General features: G+C 39.3%; 1 protein-coding gene across 8 annotated transcripts in view; it reads right to left on the bottom strand.

Annotated features, from left to right (window-relative positions):
• Window positions 1–16660, bottom strand: part of MBP (myelin basic protein) — a 111734-nt gene that overhangs the window by 68395 nt on the left and 26679 nt on the right. The window lies entirely within an intron of this gene.

Here is a 16660-nt window from a genome sequence, read left to right as displayed (position 1 = left end):
TTTTCTGAAAACAAACCAGAGAACAATGCTTCCCTACACGTTTTAAGCCAACACAGAGGCACTCTCACAAAAACTACTGTGCAGAGTTACAACTGCACCAATATTAGAAGAAAAATGGACCATTGTAACACATGTATGAAGCTGCATGCTGAAATATTAACCTACATATTCAACAGGTGAACTTTCCCATTTCAGAAGGGAATAATGAAGTCTAAGAGGCAAAATATTTTGGAAAAAAAGCACAACAAACCCGATTGTTTACCCAAACATGCCCAGAGAGATGACATTTTAATTTTTTTATTTTCAGCCTGTTTAAAATGTCCAAGTTAGCATTCAAATTGTATTGACCACCATGAGGGGGAAAACAACAACAGATTCTGAAGCTCTGGATGTTAATGAATGGCAGAAGCCAATTTCATTAGTTGTCCCACAATTCAGCATCTGATCACACTGGGGCTTGCAGGCATTTTAAGGGCTGTCACTCATAGCCTGACCTGTCACTGTGTTCTCGCTACCAAGCCAACATCTGGTTTATTCTACCAGTGGCACTAACACCTCCAGATTTTGGTGCCCTCCTCTGGAGCACACATACAGTGTAACTCAGCCCAGACTGTAACACGCAGATGTGGGCATGTCAGATATGCAATCTGATCTATGTGTTTCCAAAATTCCATAAAATGATGTGGTGAGCTTCCAGCAAATATCAGTGATTTCATATGCAAGGAGTACAGCTAAAATGTTACATTTTTCTCCGCATATCAGTAATTTAACATGTTCCTGACCCTCAGAAATAATGATCTCAAGTTAACTATTGCTGCTTACCACACTGAACTAGGGGTAAGACAAACCTTGAGAGGCCAAGGAAATGACTCACTCAAATCTCACACTCAGTGCTTCTTCAGTCCCAGGTGACACCTGATTCATCTGCAAATACCTGCTATTACTCACCTGGAACTAGGAAAGGTTTTCCTGTGGAGTTAATAGCTGCCATTTCTGTACACCATATAAAAAAGACTGTGGTCAGTAAGCATCTATCCAAAGTGTCTCCAGATGGCAAATATGATAAGATACATGCTCTATAACATAAATGGATCATAAGCCTGTTCTCATACCTTTTGCAAATCATAAGCAGCTAATATAATAACTGAATTTAAAAAACCCTATCAGCCCAATACACCATCCTGTTCTTCAGGGACATTTCTTGTTTTGTTGCAGAGACAGTATGGTTTTAAACAGCTGTAGCTACCATTTTCCAAATATATAAAGTCAAACAAAGAAACTAAACTCGAGAAAGATCAAGCAATATAAATCTCATACTGACTGTGAGATAAATGTCCATTTTCTCTAATACCAATGTAAATAAGTATCAGAAGTGATGACATTGAAACACTCATGTGCATGTACAGACAGGAGAAATGGTTTAGACCAGAAATACAATTTGTGAGCAACCAGCTTATTACTCAGTGAGCCAAAAAACAAATAGAAACTGTCATTTAAAAAGATCACAGAATCATTCAATATGCTGAGTTGGAAGGGACCCACAAAGATCATCACATTCAACTCCTGGCCCAGAATCACACCATGTGCCTGAGAGCATTGTCCAAACACTCCTCGAACTCTCAGGCTTGGTGCTGTGACCACTTCCCTGGGGAGCCTGTTCCAGTGCCCAGCCACCCTCTGGGTGAGGAAACTTTTTCTGAAATCCAACCTAAACCTCCCCTGACACAACTTCAGACCATTACTTTGGGTCCTGTCACCAATCACTACAGAGATGATTCAATTTACCACAGTTTGATTCATTAGCATGGTTCTAGTAAGAACTCTACATCTTCAGGAGAAATATCTCACTGAAATTCAAGAGCTACGTGTTGGAAAGAAAAAGAAAAAGAGATGATTTAAATAAGTGCTACTTTGCATTATTTATAGTCATCATCTGTGGAAGGCCCAGGTTCTGGGGGGGAGCACGAAGCTCTACCAGTAAGCACACCTATTCACTGCCTGGGAATGTCTCCAGCTTCAGGCAGGAACACTTGTTCTCTTCCTCAATTTCCACCTTTTCCTACAGTGCCTAATTTTTAGATCTTTCCTCTTGTATAGGTATTTAACAAAAAAACCCTACTAAAAACAGCAACAAAAAACCAACCCACAACCAGCAAATGACCAAAACACCTAACTCAAAAAAACAAAACTAACCACATAAAAACCAAATGACAGCTCAGCCAGACAGCCTTCCCTTTTTTTCTCTGACCAATCAACATTTACTTTGTACTGTTATACTACACAGGCTGCTCTCAATCTGTCAAGATTTGGTAACTCTGACAACTGCCCATCTTTCTAGAAAGGTTTCAAGAAATCAAGGATCATCATACAACCAGAAAGTACACTTCACACCTCTTTTCTCTTTTATGTGGATTTGTTCCAGAAGAAGGCCTCAGTATGTATTTTTTTTGTCAATAATTCATAAGTGCAATACTTTACTGAAGGATAAAAGACTGTCAAAGGTAGGTACATTTTGTACTCAACAGAAACCTCTGCATTAACATTGAAGGAGTGATAATGCATTGGTAAAAAGAGAGAAATGCTTCATACACAGTGTTTCAAATGCTTAGCTGTTTTTCTTTTTTTAGATGGCATAACAGTTTTAACAGTAATTTTTCCCCATGGATAGAAGGTGTGTAGGAACATCCTGCTTGGATTTGTCAAGGGCAAATGGTGTTTAAGCCCCTGAATACCCTCCTGTGATAAAATGGCTGTTTTTGTGGAGGAGGGGAGAAGCATGACATCATATCCCCTGACATCAGCATGGCCTATGACACAGCCTCCCACAGTCTGCCACTCTACCCTTCCAGTCAAACCAAGAAGATAAACTCTGGGTAGGTGGCATACAAGGGGTGGGTAACTGCTAGGAACACCAAGCTCAGAGGATGGCAATCAACAGCATGGAGTCCATCTGTCTGTCAGCCAGCAGCAGCACCCCTCAGGGATCCACACTAAGGCCAAATCATTTAATGTCTTTATTTAAAAACCCAGGTAATAATAATAAACTGGGGGGCTGGTCAGTACACAGAGGCAGAGGTGCTCTTCAGACAAGGACCTTGACAGGCTACAGAAGTAAAGAAACAAGAATCCCCTGAAGTCTAATAAAGGCACATGCAAAACTCTGCAGCTGAAATGGGATAACACCATTACTGAGGATCGAAAGGGGTCAAATGGCCTGGAAGCAACTTTGCAGAGAAGGTTTTCTTTCTTTTGTTTTTTTTTTTTGCATCCATTTTAATTAAGTAACTACAAATGGTTGCATTAGAGGTGTTTGGCACTGATGAGCTGCTCCTGAAGTACATGGGAAAAGCAGGTGCTATTGCAAATAGGTTTAACTCCAGTTCTCCGGAACGTGGCCGTTTGAGAGAAAAGACACACAAGGGCCCCTATGGAGCAACGAGAAAAGGCTTTGGAAGAAAAGATGTGTCAATTGCGTGACTATTTTTCTCCCCTTGTTCTGTTTTGCTTCTCCTGAAGACTCAAAAGCTACTTTGCTCAGAGTCAGCACTCCCAGCAGTGATGACAGCTTCCTGAGGGAAAAGCTGTGGCCAATACACCAGTTTAAAATTACTTGAGCAGTCACAGCTGATCACAAAGAGTTACAGAAAAACAGGAGCTTAACTGAACAATGAAGAATTCAGGATCAATTTCTCTCCAGAGGGAAGAGTTTCTGGCCTCAAAACCAAATGAGTGAACTGCATGAAAGACTACAAAAACCCTCAGATACTACACTCTCTCAAACAGAGGCAAAAATGCAGTCAGACAGTACTTGAAAATAATACCCCATCAAAAATGTTAAGAGACTTTACAGTGCCACTCAAACTTTCCTCCCTCTGAAGGAAGGTACACATGCAAAACAAACTGATTGCATGTGGAATCCTTTTTACCTACAGATAGATATAGGTATAAATACAAATACACAAATATAAAACAAATATTAAAATGTACAAAATATTTAAAGTAGAACCTCCAAAGCCATGAACTGGAGGACTGCAAATGCAAGAATTATAAACTCCCAGCCAACCTGAACCTGTGGGGACTTGCTTCTTCACCTGGATCCCTTCAAAATTATGGTGCCTAGTGGGATTCATCCCAGGGTACTCAAGGAGTTGCCTGATGTTGCCAGGAGACCTCCCTTGATGATTTTTCAATGGTCTTGGGATGTTTTCAGTGATATCTTGGGAATCTAGAAAGTTCCCAGCTGACTGGAAGCTGGCAAATGAAGCAGACCCTGATCTCTCCTCTCTGGTGATCAGCGACAGGACTGAAGGGAATCACCTTATGTTGTGTCAGGGGAGGTTTAGGCTGGGTATTAGGAGAAGGTTCTGCACATAGGCAGGTGGCTAGGCACTGGACAGAGCCAAGACTGAGAGAGCTCAAGAAATGTCTGGACAACACTTTCAGGCACATGGTGTGATATTCTTGGGGATGTCCTGTGCAGGGCTAGGAGTTGGACTCAGTGGGTCCCTTCCAACTCAGAATATTCTATGATTCTATGAAATATATCAGGGTCCTTAATTATGGTGTGGTATGGAGAGGATGAGGAAGAAGGGCAAAAACTGGTTTCATCTCCTATCCACAGGGTCAGGCTGCAGAGAATACAATTCCTTAAACTACACTGCTGTTTTCCCAAGGTTTTGCTCACACTGCCCACAGCAAATCCCATTACATTAACGTGCAAAATCTATGTTAATGCACTACTTGGCTGGGAATTTTAAGTGCACAGACGTCACACAGTCAAAGACTGCATTTCCCTCAGCAACTGTTACTTAGTAACCCTCTGCACATAAATAGAATTTTACATCACTGCATATGTGTTGTGAAGGCTAAAATCCATTCTATATGGCCTCAATTCTATAGGCCAGCAGGAAGGAAGGGAGTCATGCGGGCAACTGTAAAACAAAGTAGCACCAACTATTTTCAACTGCTTCTCTAGGCAGAGAATTTAACTGGAGAGAAACCTGTGGGTAAACAAGAAGCTAGCTCCACTCCCTTCTTTCGGCGGTATTTCATCATAAAAAGGGAGCAGGTATACCTCGGGCAGAGTTTCTGGTATTATTCATGTGCTGTGCAGTGGGGACTGCAGACACAAGCACAACAGACCACACAAAGCTCTCCACCTTCTCCCCTAGAGGTAGCATAACCCAGAGGCTATGCAACTTCTGGGTAAAATTGGTACTGCCAGAACCACAGTCGAAACAAAACTAAAAAAAGCTGTGTGATAAAGATCCAGGACTGAACAAAACAGGTGGAGCATGATGGATAAAAAAAAAATAATCTTAAAATAAATGCAGATTAGCATCCATCGACTCTAAATACAAAAGCTTAAATAGTTGTATTTTATTAACATATATTCGATCCTTTCCATATATAGGCTAATGACAGGCTAACTCAAACAGCTTGGATCAACATGGTACTTCATAATCACTTTAGACCCAGAGAATGCCTTTTTAGCACTGAACAAAAGCGGTGACCTGCTGGAAATACCTAGACATCTTTTTAATTCAATTCCCTAGCATTGCAGATATTACCATTACTCTGCTTAGTCCCATCCTTTGCCTCTAACACCCTGCAGTTGTAGCTTCTTAAATTATTTACTATAATAAAAGTGGATTATCTTGACAAAAAAACCTGATTGAGTTACATATAAGCAACAAATATATTCATTTGAAGAGGTTACAGGTAAAAAATATTTGCGGTTATTAAACCAAGTGAATAAGTACAAGCATACAGATAAGCAAACACACTTAATTTGCAATTCTATTTTGCAAGTTTACAAGCTGTAAAGTATAGCACTTCCCCTTAAGTGCAGCATTCAAATAATAATTTCTTACTTCTTCTGAACAATGAAAAATTGTTATTCTAAACCAGGATTTTGAAAGCTTTAGCAAGCCAAAATATTCTTAACCCTCAAAATTCTTCCTCAGCTCTCATCCTGGTAAGAGGTAACTCAACAGATACAAAAGTTCTCCTTGCAAAATCCCAGGGAATAAATCCTTTGAAATAAGGGTTCCTACTTAAAGCTTTTTTCTTATCACCTTCATATTAATAACATTGTAAGAAGCAAGATATGCCAGCACAGATCAGAAATCTTTTCTCCAGGAAAGCATCAAACAATTTCTTTTAAGAAAACAGTGTTAGGCTATGAACCATGCTGAGGTTTGAAACTAACATTTTGAAACTAACACATATAATCGTGACTAGAAGTCCAGATGCTCAGAGTTGTCTCTGAAGTCCTCATTTTCTTAAGGCCACAAGACCCAACTAGGCAGTGCAGCAGCAGAATTGAGAAGTGAGCGAGAGACTCGGCCAAGTCTGACATGGCCAGTGACCGGGACATTTAAATGGGCCAATTAAATGGCCATCTGGCTCCAGCACAAAAACAGCAGCTCTGCACCTGTTCCACCAGCCCACAGTTTGCAGCCTGCTTGGTTAAAGCAAGCCCATGGGACAAAACCCAGAACAACTTGTCATCTGCTGAGACCAGAGCTCAAAGCTGGGATCGAAGCCAAGGGCCCCTGCTCCTGCTGGAGCCATCTCCCCTGGGGCCCTCATGCAAGACGTTCACAGGGTCCCTCCTGTTCCTTACATACAGCAGCAACAAACATCATCAGAAATTATCCAAGACTTGCAATTTAGTTGATACAAAGTCTGTGTGTCAAGCCCTACAGGCTCCCAGAATGCCATAAACCCTTTATTCTTCCACAGTCAGGTGACTCAACAGCTGCAATAGAATATTACATAATTGCAGTATTAACTGCATTATGCTATAGCATTAGGAACTCTGCACAATCCCAGAGCAGAATCTGATGCCTGGAAGATCACAGCATCCCTTGCTAAAGGCAGACATGTCCCTTGCTCCACTGGTTGTTGTTGTACTTGGAGTAAAAGCCACCAGCCAGGACACTTGTACAATCTGCTGAGAGAGTATTAGAACCCTGAGCTCCTCATCCCAACTGAACACATCCAATAACAGGGATTTTGTGGTCTCCTTTCCCCCAGGCTCCATAAAACTTCCATTTTTATATGGTTTTATCAATCCTTATAAAGACTACATAGCATAGCATAATATAAAAATAATAAAAAATGAAAAAACAATAGACAAAATGTCAGTGGAAAGGAAAAGAAGGGAACAGACAGAAAAAGTATTTTGAAGAGACTCCTGAATGTAGTTCTGTTCCTTCCCTTCCTGAGAAGACTGCAGGAAGGCAGAACACATAACAATGAGGTCCAACAAGAGGAAAAAGTGTCAAAGCCTAATTTTTATCAGGTATTTCAACTATTTTTTTTCCTTGCCAATACCCTTGCCGTGTAAATATATGGCAAGCAATTAGTTGAAGCACATATAAAAATCTTTTCTTTCAATTTTTTTTAAAATACTGTATTGTAGAAACAAAATACCAACATTAAAATTAATTTTTCAAGTAAAAGTATCCTAAAGCTGAGTGCTAAGGACACACTGTCAGCACCTACAAACAAACACACTTCACTTAAGTCAATCTGAATGTAATGGATTACAGCTGTTCAGATCCATCTCAAATAAAATATATAACATGGGTTTTCTCCAAACACAGATTTGATTCTGAAGGAAACTGGAGATTAGCATCCCACCATAGGAGAAGAGCTCCTCTCAGCAAGTTTCTATCACCAAGTAATCCTGCAGCACATGACAAGTTACTTATTTCAGGACAAAAATATAACATTATGTGCAGCCTTGACCTAGAATCTCATCTCACCAAGCTCCAGAAATAATGTCAATCATCCCAAACACAGTGAGTTTTCTGTGCAGTAGTGCAGCAAAGACAAAACAGTTGTTACTTTATGCCGTGGGTTTCATCCACTGTGAGATCTGAACCCTCTCCTAGGATATGAAGATATATTTATTTATACTAGTACTATATATTTATTAAATAGAAAGATATTTAATTTTAACTCAATACATATTAAGTATTGAAATATATTAAATATACTTTATGATTTATAAATATTTCTCAACTATTACAGACACTGACTTGAGATTCTGAGTCTCACATGCTCTCATCTTCTCACATCTTTCATCTTCCAAGTCTCAAAAACCCACAATTGTCTGGAATTCCAGACAAGAGTCTAAAGGAAAAAAAGTACCGATTATTCAGGCTTTATCATTGTGAACCATAAGGCAAGTTTTATCTGCAGTAGAAAGCTCTGGCTTAGCATTAAGAAAACATTCAGTCTGTAGCTCACAGGGAAGATCAGAATGAACAGACTCCCCTGGGTGAAAGGCTACTGGTGTTGCCTTTTGAAACTAATACAGACAGCACATCTGCAGCCAAACAGGCACAGAAGCACAGTATCAATACTTGAATATACACTTGCATTTATATACAAATATTTTTTTAAATATACACTTGTACTTTTTTCAATATGGACATGTGCATACTTACATATATGTGCACAAAAGAAACAAAAGTGGGATTTAAAGTTTTTTGTGGTTCTTCTTCACACTGACAAATTTTAGCCACATTTCCCCAAAAGGACTGCAGAGAAGTTCTTGCATTTGATGCACATAACAAATTCTTTAACAGGTACAAATGCAAAAATCCAAAGCAACTTTATGTCAAAACAGTATATAAGTGACAATGATAGTTGATCATAAAAATAACAGAATATTGTTTTGATTTTCAGCTTTCAAATATTGACAGTGGCACTACTGGATTGCTTTGTAAAGCAACGTACTGTGGTAGGCTGAGAAGGTTGCAGAAAGTCGTATTATAACATGAAGAGAGAACTGGCTTGAAAATAAAGTAATTATTCTGGTGGATATGTGTTGTCAGAAAAGTGTAAATTTTCTCTGTTTCTTCTATGGTGTTCACACCTTCCTGATCAGACTGCCTCTTAAATGGCCATCTCTTCGCTGTTTCTGAGCACTGTAAGCAGCTAAACAGTATTTCTAATACCTCAGAAAAATCAAAGCAAGGCATTTTGACTGCATCAGAGGTGCTGCCGGAAAATAGCACGCAGTAAGAAATTGGGTGAAAGAAGCAGAAGGAAGATGAAGGAAGGAGCTAGACGGATAAATTAGCTATGACCACAAAACCAAAACAAGAAAAACCCCAAATGACTCATATTTCAACATCACAGTTTCAATTTTTTTAATTCAAAACATCTCCAGTATATTGGTATTTCTATAATTCACCTAAAAACGTCTGCACCACCAAACAGGGAATCCATTCCTGAAGCTCTTACACTGAACAGGAAAATCTGAGGACCCAACAATGGTGACTACTGTTTTGATAAGTGCCTTTTTGAAGATATATCTCATTAGTGACAGACTTGCTACGATTTCAGGGTCTCTTGGGTCTTTTCAATGTTTTTTGAGCTGCCTGGAGTTCCAAGCAAGCTGAGTGCCCTCAGGCCTCTCTCAATTCAGCTTTCAATTCTAAGTCCAGCCACACCAGCCTGAACATCACTGTGTGGCACTGTGACAAAAATGCAAGATTTCCATTATTACCTCTTCTTCATTGCAAGTGATGCTCAGAAGTCCCCCTAATCATCCAAGGTAACTGCCATGTAACTTGTGGCTTTTAGCTCTGTGTAAATATTGATATCTGTAGGGTTGCTGCACTCAAAGATCAGATTTTTTAAAGAACAAATCTTATCTCAGCAATCAAGAGTAACATCATATTATTCTGCTTAAAAGTTTCTCAATTTCCTTTTACCAAAACATTTTTTTTCCTCCCCCAGCAAAAGCTACGAAAGTATTTCCATCAACCAGACGGCCCGTAACAGTTAAATAAAAAGGAAAATCATTCCATGGCATTTCTCCTCAAAGTGGAAAAATCCATTTCTGAACTGTAGCTGCAGACAAGTTAAATTTATTCACTGTACAAATAGCTCCAATTACTCAAGAAATTCAACTTCTGAAGTGCAAAAAGAAGTTACTGTCAGCAATACTTTGCATTGGAAAGCCCTACAACCTTCTCCTTCCAATCTCCATTGCACACTTGCTGAATTTACAAATGAGAGCAAAATTCAACTCTGCTTAATGTGGAACTCTTCTTTTCTCATGACAAAATATTTAGCATCTGAGATGAGAGTGTTTTGACTTTGTACTGATGCATAGTGTAAAACTATGTCTTACAACGACCCTATCTGCACAGTCAGTTGCACTATCAGAAATACACTTGTGAGAAACTGAGAATTAAAATGAAACTTGGCTCCAGAACTTTTCCTCACAGCTACTGCTGCCCAGGAGCATCAAACAGCACTGAATTAGCACTAGGAGGAAAAAGACAAGAACAAACTTTAAAACGCACTTTTAACAAATTTTAGTACTTTAGTTAGTGCTACAGGGCAGTGCTACAGGTTTGCCAGTCACCGTCTTAGACATTGAAGATTCTGCTGTGGTTTGACACTGGACACCCAGAGGTAAAGCTTGGCCATTTCTCTACAAGGGTAGAGAATACATTTCACCACAACTTATTTACAGACATAAGTGCATCTTAAGGTAACACATTACTGCAGAAGATTTTTGACCCTTCTCAAATATAACCAGGGTCAAAGTAACAAATCAGAATTTTCATCTGACCCAATTTCAGAGGAAGTGATACAACATTACTGCCACACGCTGATCCACACCACTGCAACAGGAAAAGCACAAAAGGTTCTGTGAGGAAGGAGGACACTGCTCCCTTTCTGGATCTCCATGTCACTTACTGCTTCCTCAAAATTTAAAATATCAACAGCTTTCCCTTCATTTTTATGGCATGAAGGTGCCAAAACACTGAACAACATGTTCTCAGGCTGAAGTATGGTCTTATTTACTAGAAAAGTCGTCTCAGCAGCTAGAACAGTTCACAGAGAGTTCACAAAGTATGCCTACTGCATTACACCCCTGTTCTTCCAGCTCCTTGCTAATTTAAGTGGCACTGGCATTAAAATCATCTGACAGGACATTTATCTAGCTCTGCATCAAAGCTAACAAGGAGGGAACTGCAGAAAACTAGCACAAAAACATGGCATCTGAAGCAAGACCTTAAAAAAGCACAGAGCGCACTTCCCTCTTTTAGTCAGTTCTGCAGGCTGAGGGTGGGAGAACAAAGCCCAACACCCTGCCTCCTCCCCAGCCAAAACCACAGCCCCTGCACCTCTTCCTTTTACACCCAGGCAGGCTTCACCAGCTCAAGACCCAAACCAAGGAGCACTAGGACTCAGCCATTGCATGCAAAACAGAAAAACACACTTGAAACTTATTTTATGCAAGCAGTGCCCACACGTTTACTCACTTTTTCACTGAAACACAGATGTAACCATACACTGCCATGGTTATACAATTCACGCAACTCCTTAAACATTAGCAGTGGGTGCTGTGTCAGGGCCAGAACTTGCTCTTCACCTGTACCTGCCTTGCTTCTCACTTTTTATCTTTTCCACCCATTCCTTGCACAGCAGCCTTCACATGCACCAAAGGGAAACAGGGAAGTGTAGGAGTATCATCTTCAATTCAGGTACAATTTATTGTCCTCACAAAATTTCAACGAGCTTGCTATATTTTAGACATGAGAAAGATTAATTGCTGCAGCCACAATTGAATGTACTAAATTCAGCACCCAAAGGGTTTAATAAACAGTCAATTACTGAAACACATTACTTGGATTTAGACACAAGTTGTTCCTTTAAACTTCACAGTAGAACTATTTGCCCACTGAAACACTAACACAGACTTCTGATACCATACTGGGTGCTGGTGTTAAGGTTAATATTTGAGGACAGATGTCACAGCTACTTCGTGCTTGCCATTCTCAGAGGTTTCAAACAGTAAGTCATTTCTGTATCATCTCACCAGCAGAAGCACATTAGTGCCTGAAGGCTCCACTCAAGGTCTCCAAGCACTGCTATTAATACAGAATGACATTGCCTCATCCCAACAAACCATCCAGTTAGACAGCACAAAGTTAAGAAATGAAACAGGAAGACAGAGAGAGCACATGAGGATTTGCTCAAGGGCAAAGCTGGGTGGATGGTAGAACACGAGGAAAACAGACATCTATCAAATTCAACTGGTGTTGTTGAACCTGACTGCCCAGAACTTCCCTTCACACCCTTGAAGATTTGCCTCTTTCAAAAGCAGCAGTTCCTTGTACCAGGTATACCAGCATAACACCAGTTCGTCACAAGGATCCTGCAGAGTATATCTAACTTGTAAAACTGAAAATGCTCACAAAATCTCTCACAGAAAACACTGGTGGCTCTCAACATTTTTAAGTTTTTTTCTCCTTTTTGCTTGCCTTCAGAAAACATACTGGCTCAAGGAGGAGTGTTTTAATCTGTCCATCAAATAGCAAAGAATTCACCATAATAGTTCCTGTGCTCTTTACTGCTTTACAGGAAAGAGTAAAACTCTGAGAAAACCCACAATTACACTGGAAAATAAAAATAGTGCTATACAATTGTGCTAGGAGGAAGAAATGAGAAGGCTTTGTGATTAATTTTGGTATGGTAATAAGACTATTTATTTTTGGGTTTTTTTTACAGAAAAGTGTACCCCAGACTTCAAAATTCATACAATCTCTACATCTCTCAAGCTGCGTGTACTAAAAAACAATACTTCAGAGCAATTAACTAAGCAAGTCCAAAGTGTTTCATCTGTTGTGTTTTTCCTTTTTTGATAATTTATGATGCACAGCAAGAGGAAGCACCTGGCAAAAACCACACTCCAGCTCAGGCCTGTAAGCAGCCTAAGCCATGAGAGGTAGTGAAAGCTTTTATGCTTGCAGATCACTGAGCATGCATGAGATGAACAGCTCAACTACCATTGTGTGCCAGTCTTCTTTAGAATTTCAACTCCCTTTCACCAGGAAGGGAGAAAATTTTCAATCAGTGTTACCCAACTGCAGCCGTAGGGTGCTAATTTCACAACGTTAGCAAGGTAACAGGGGGGAAAAAAGAGGAGAGGAAACAGAATCTCCTCTAAAGCAGCACAGAAACTATCTACTATCTGATTTACTGATACATGCTCACTGAAGCAATTTAGCTTGAAGTAGTTATGCTGAGCTCGCCTTAAACACTGAGAACCTGTCAGTTTATTAAAGTTATAATCAACCACTGCAAAACACATTATAGAATCTAGGTACATAGCAGAGGGCAATCAAAGGCAAGATTTTTCACAAGTTCATTACCCAGCAAGACTTGGTCATTATTAACAGATTATTTTTAGTTCAAAGAAAACATTACATTGCAGACTGAATGCCTTATTCATCATTATGTCTGTTTTCAGTTTTGGTCTGCAATTACATTTCCCAAGGCTTTTCAGAGCTGAGTACCAGAAGCAGCAATTTGGTTTGGTTCTTTGCTGGTTTTTTACAGCACACCCCAATTACATAAAGGACATGAACTAGGTAGATAATCCAGCATTTCCCATAATCTAATATGCCCCAGTCTTGTATAAATTTCTTGAGCAATCCCTTGACATGGCAGTGCAGTGCAGAGGGTTTTGATCTTTCATAACAGGTCACAAGCTTGATTTCCAGCTCCCCACAGTACTATGTGACCATGGAAATCAGGCTGTGTGGACCAGATGCATTTGGACATTTGAAGTTGTTCTGGAATAAGTGGGACAATGTCAGAAACCTTCCTTCAAACCCCTCTTCCTCAATGACATTAAGGGCCAGTTTTGACAGATAGCAAGACAGTTCAAAGATTTTGGGATGGCAATAATGTGGTGTGCAAAATTCTCTAATGAGGAGCTATCAGAGAACTGTGCTGTTGTAACACTGGCAGCTTTAGTCATTGCAAAAGAGATTGTGCCACTTTGTAGCACAATGATGACAAATTAGCACACAGCAACTAGAACGCTGAACCAGTAAAACTCCACTGTCTGCTCTTTTTACTCCTCTACGTGTAGCTCTATGAGAAGTTTAACAAACTCAGGGCAATAAACTCATGACAGGCTATTCATTTTGTTAGCGTTGTTCTTAGATGTATTTATGTTAAATTCAAACTCAAGTTTTAATACTAAGAGGAACGTAAACAAAATAAATACTTGAACATTTACTAATGCATCAAGCAGATGCAAAGTCTAGTATCATTCAAAGCAGAAAGAAAAGATAAAATGCTGAGTTCATTGAGGAATGTTTTTGTATCTTACAAAACTAAAAAATGCATATCCATCAAACATACGAGAAAGAAATCCCACAGAAATGAGTATGCTATTGCTGTAAGTAAAAGAGAAAGGTTTTGTAAATGCTGCTCCACATTATTTATATCAAATATTTTTCAAAGTATTCACTTAATTTCACAGTACCTCATTATTTATTAAATAACCACTGTAGCTTGCCATATCTATATATCAAGAGGAGAACAATATTTTGAAGCATGAGAAGCCATCTTAATGTCTTCTGTAAATTTCCTAATTTGAAAGGATATTAGTATCACCTTAGACAGTTCATGAAGTAATTGTTTTCCAGAAATCCATTTCTCATTTTGTAATTCAAATGCACAAATTTACTAAAAGTAAAGTGAAGCTAGATGCCAACTTTAAAAACCACCAAACCAACCTCATAGTAATTGCAGGACTAAAGGACATTTACTGGACAGCCAAGAACTGGGATTGCTGCAATTGGCAACAGTCTCTTAAATGTCACTACACATAAAAATAGTTTTGTGGAGAAATGGTCTGCCTGTCCAGGAGCAGTACAGTGGCTGTAAATCTGATCTCAAAGGTGTCACTGTCATATTTTCTGAAAAACCCCTTCTTGAGGAATTCTTCTCCTGGGAGGCTGGGGAGCGTCAGAGAGAAGGGAGGGGAATGTTATCTCATTTGCTTCTCCCTGTTTTCCTGCTTTGGAGTGTGGTTTGGAGATTGTTTATCTAACATGTGAATTGTTTTTACTTAATGACCAATCACCATCTGGTTCTGTCAAGACTCTGGAAGAGGTCACGAAATTTTTCATTATTATCTTGTTAAGCCTTCTGTAAGTATCCTCTCTCTATTCTTTAGTATTGTTTTAGTATAGCATTCTTTTATATAATATAACATAATATAATATAACATAAATAATATAATATCATAAAATAATGAATTAGCCTTCTAAGAACATAGAGTCAGATTCATAATTTCCTTCCTGCCACAGGGTTCCTGAAAATACCACACAATGATTCAAAGAAGCTGCCTAAAATCATGGTTTTCCTTTAGACCTACAGTTTTGGGACAGGACTTATAGTAAACAGCCTGAAGAGTCAAAGTAATGAAATCTGGTGAGATGTTTGCCTCTTTCTTGCAGTTCTGTTACTATGAGAGAGGAGAGGCAGTTCAGCATTTCCACTGAAGTATCTGTAAGCCGTCAGCAGGTCTAGAAGATTAGTGGGAAACAGTTCTAATCTACAGCAATACTGAACAACAACAAAAGCACCTACTTCAACTTTGAAAAAAAAAAAAGAGGAAAAAAACCCAAAACAAACTGGTTTGGCTAATGCCTCTAAGAAACTGAATGCTGCCTGAAAGAACTGAATCAAGAATGACTAACTACAGGGAATCCATAGTAGCACCTTAACCATGTATTTCCTGATTTTAAATCTATGGCCTTGTAATTTCTTGTGGCATAATTACCGTTTTAGATAAAGGGAGACCATGCACATCTCTGTGCATAAAGCAAGATTTTGATCAAGCACTCACAGTTTCAAAGTTTAGGGGTTTGGTGTTTTGGTTTTTGGACCCTCTAGGAGGATGAGTGAAGGACAGAAGATATTACTACAGTAATAAATTCCGGCCTCACAAAACAATTTTGGTAAACTAATTTTATTTTGATTGCAGAATCAAGTATTCTCCATGAACTGATTAGGACAAAGAAGGAATTTTAAAGAATTGCAGCCATCCATTTCCTTATAGTTCTGTCCTATATACCAAGTGCAGACTCGCTTTCACCTGACTCTCACTATTCATTACCACAGAATTTGTACCTCTGGCACAGGCTGTTGGAATTTGAATTTTTAGCTTTTTGAAGTCAGATATGGCCCACAACTCACCCACCTGCCATCCAGATGCTTCAAACACATGATCCCACAGCAGGAGAGAAGCTACAATGTGGTTTTTTTAAACCAAATTTTATCCTCAAAGACCAAAGCAGGGGATATTTGGTGCACTGCAGCCCATCAAGCTCTGTAAATTTCATGTATCATGCCTGCAGGATCTCACATGCTTACTCAGAAAGGATCAAAATATTTGGCTAAATGTTTCTGTTTGGTGCATTAGACATTTCTGCACAACAGTTTTCTAAAGGGCAAGTCTGCAAGACCAGGCACCACAAGACAGCAACTTGGGATTCATACTATTTGTACTCAAACTAAAACTTTGGGCCACAACATATATTTTGCAAAATACTGCACTGACACAAAACAAAACTGTATGTAGCCAGCTGTCCTCTGTTCCTGCTGCTTTCTCCCCATCCCTTCCAGTGTGACTATGCATTTTCCTAAAGGAGATGGCAAGGAGCTAATAACTGTATGAGTTCTATTTTGTATACCTTTTGGGGATAGCTGATAATCTGCCACAGCAAAGCAAAATACCCACATTGCTCCAGATAAAGCCAGAACTATCTGTTTACAGCTTATGTCCAATGCAAAGGGCAATAGCTTTATGCAGTGT

This window comes from Zonotrichia albicollis, chromosome 1, assembly GCF_047830755.1.
Source record: "Zonotrichia albicollis isolate bZonAlb1 chromosome 1, bZonAlb1.hap1, whole genome shotgun sequence".
Lineage (NCBI taxonomy): Eukaryota > Metazoa > Chordata > Aves > Passeriformes > Passerellidae > Zonotrichia > Zonotrichia albicollis.
The sequence above is the reverse complement of the archived record's forward strand: the minus strand, read 5'-3'. Positions and strand labels throughout refer to the sequence as shown.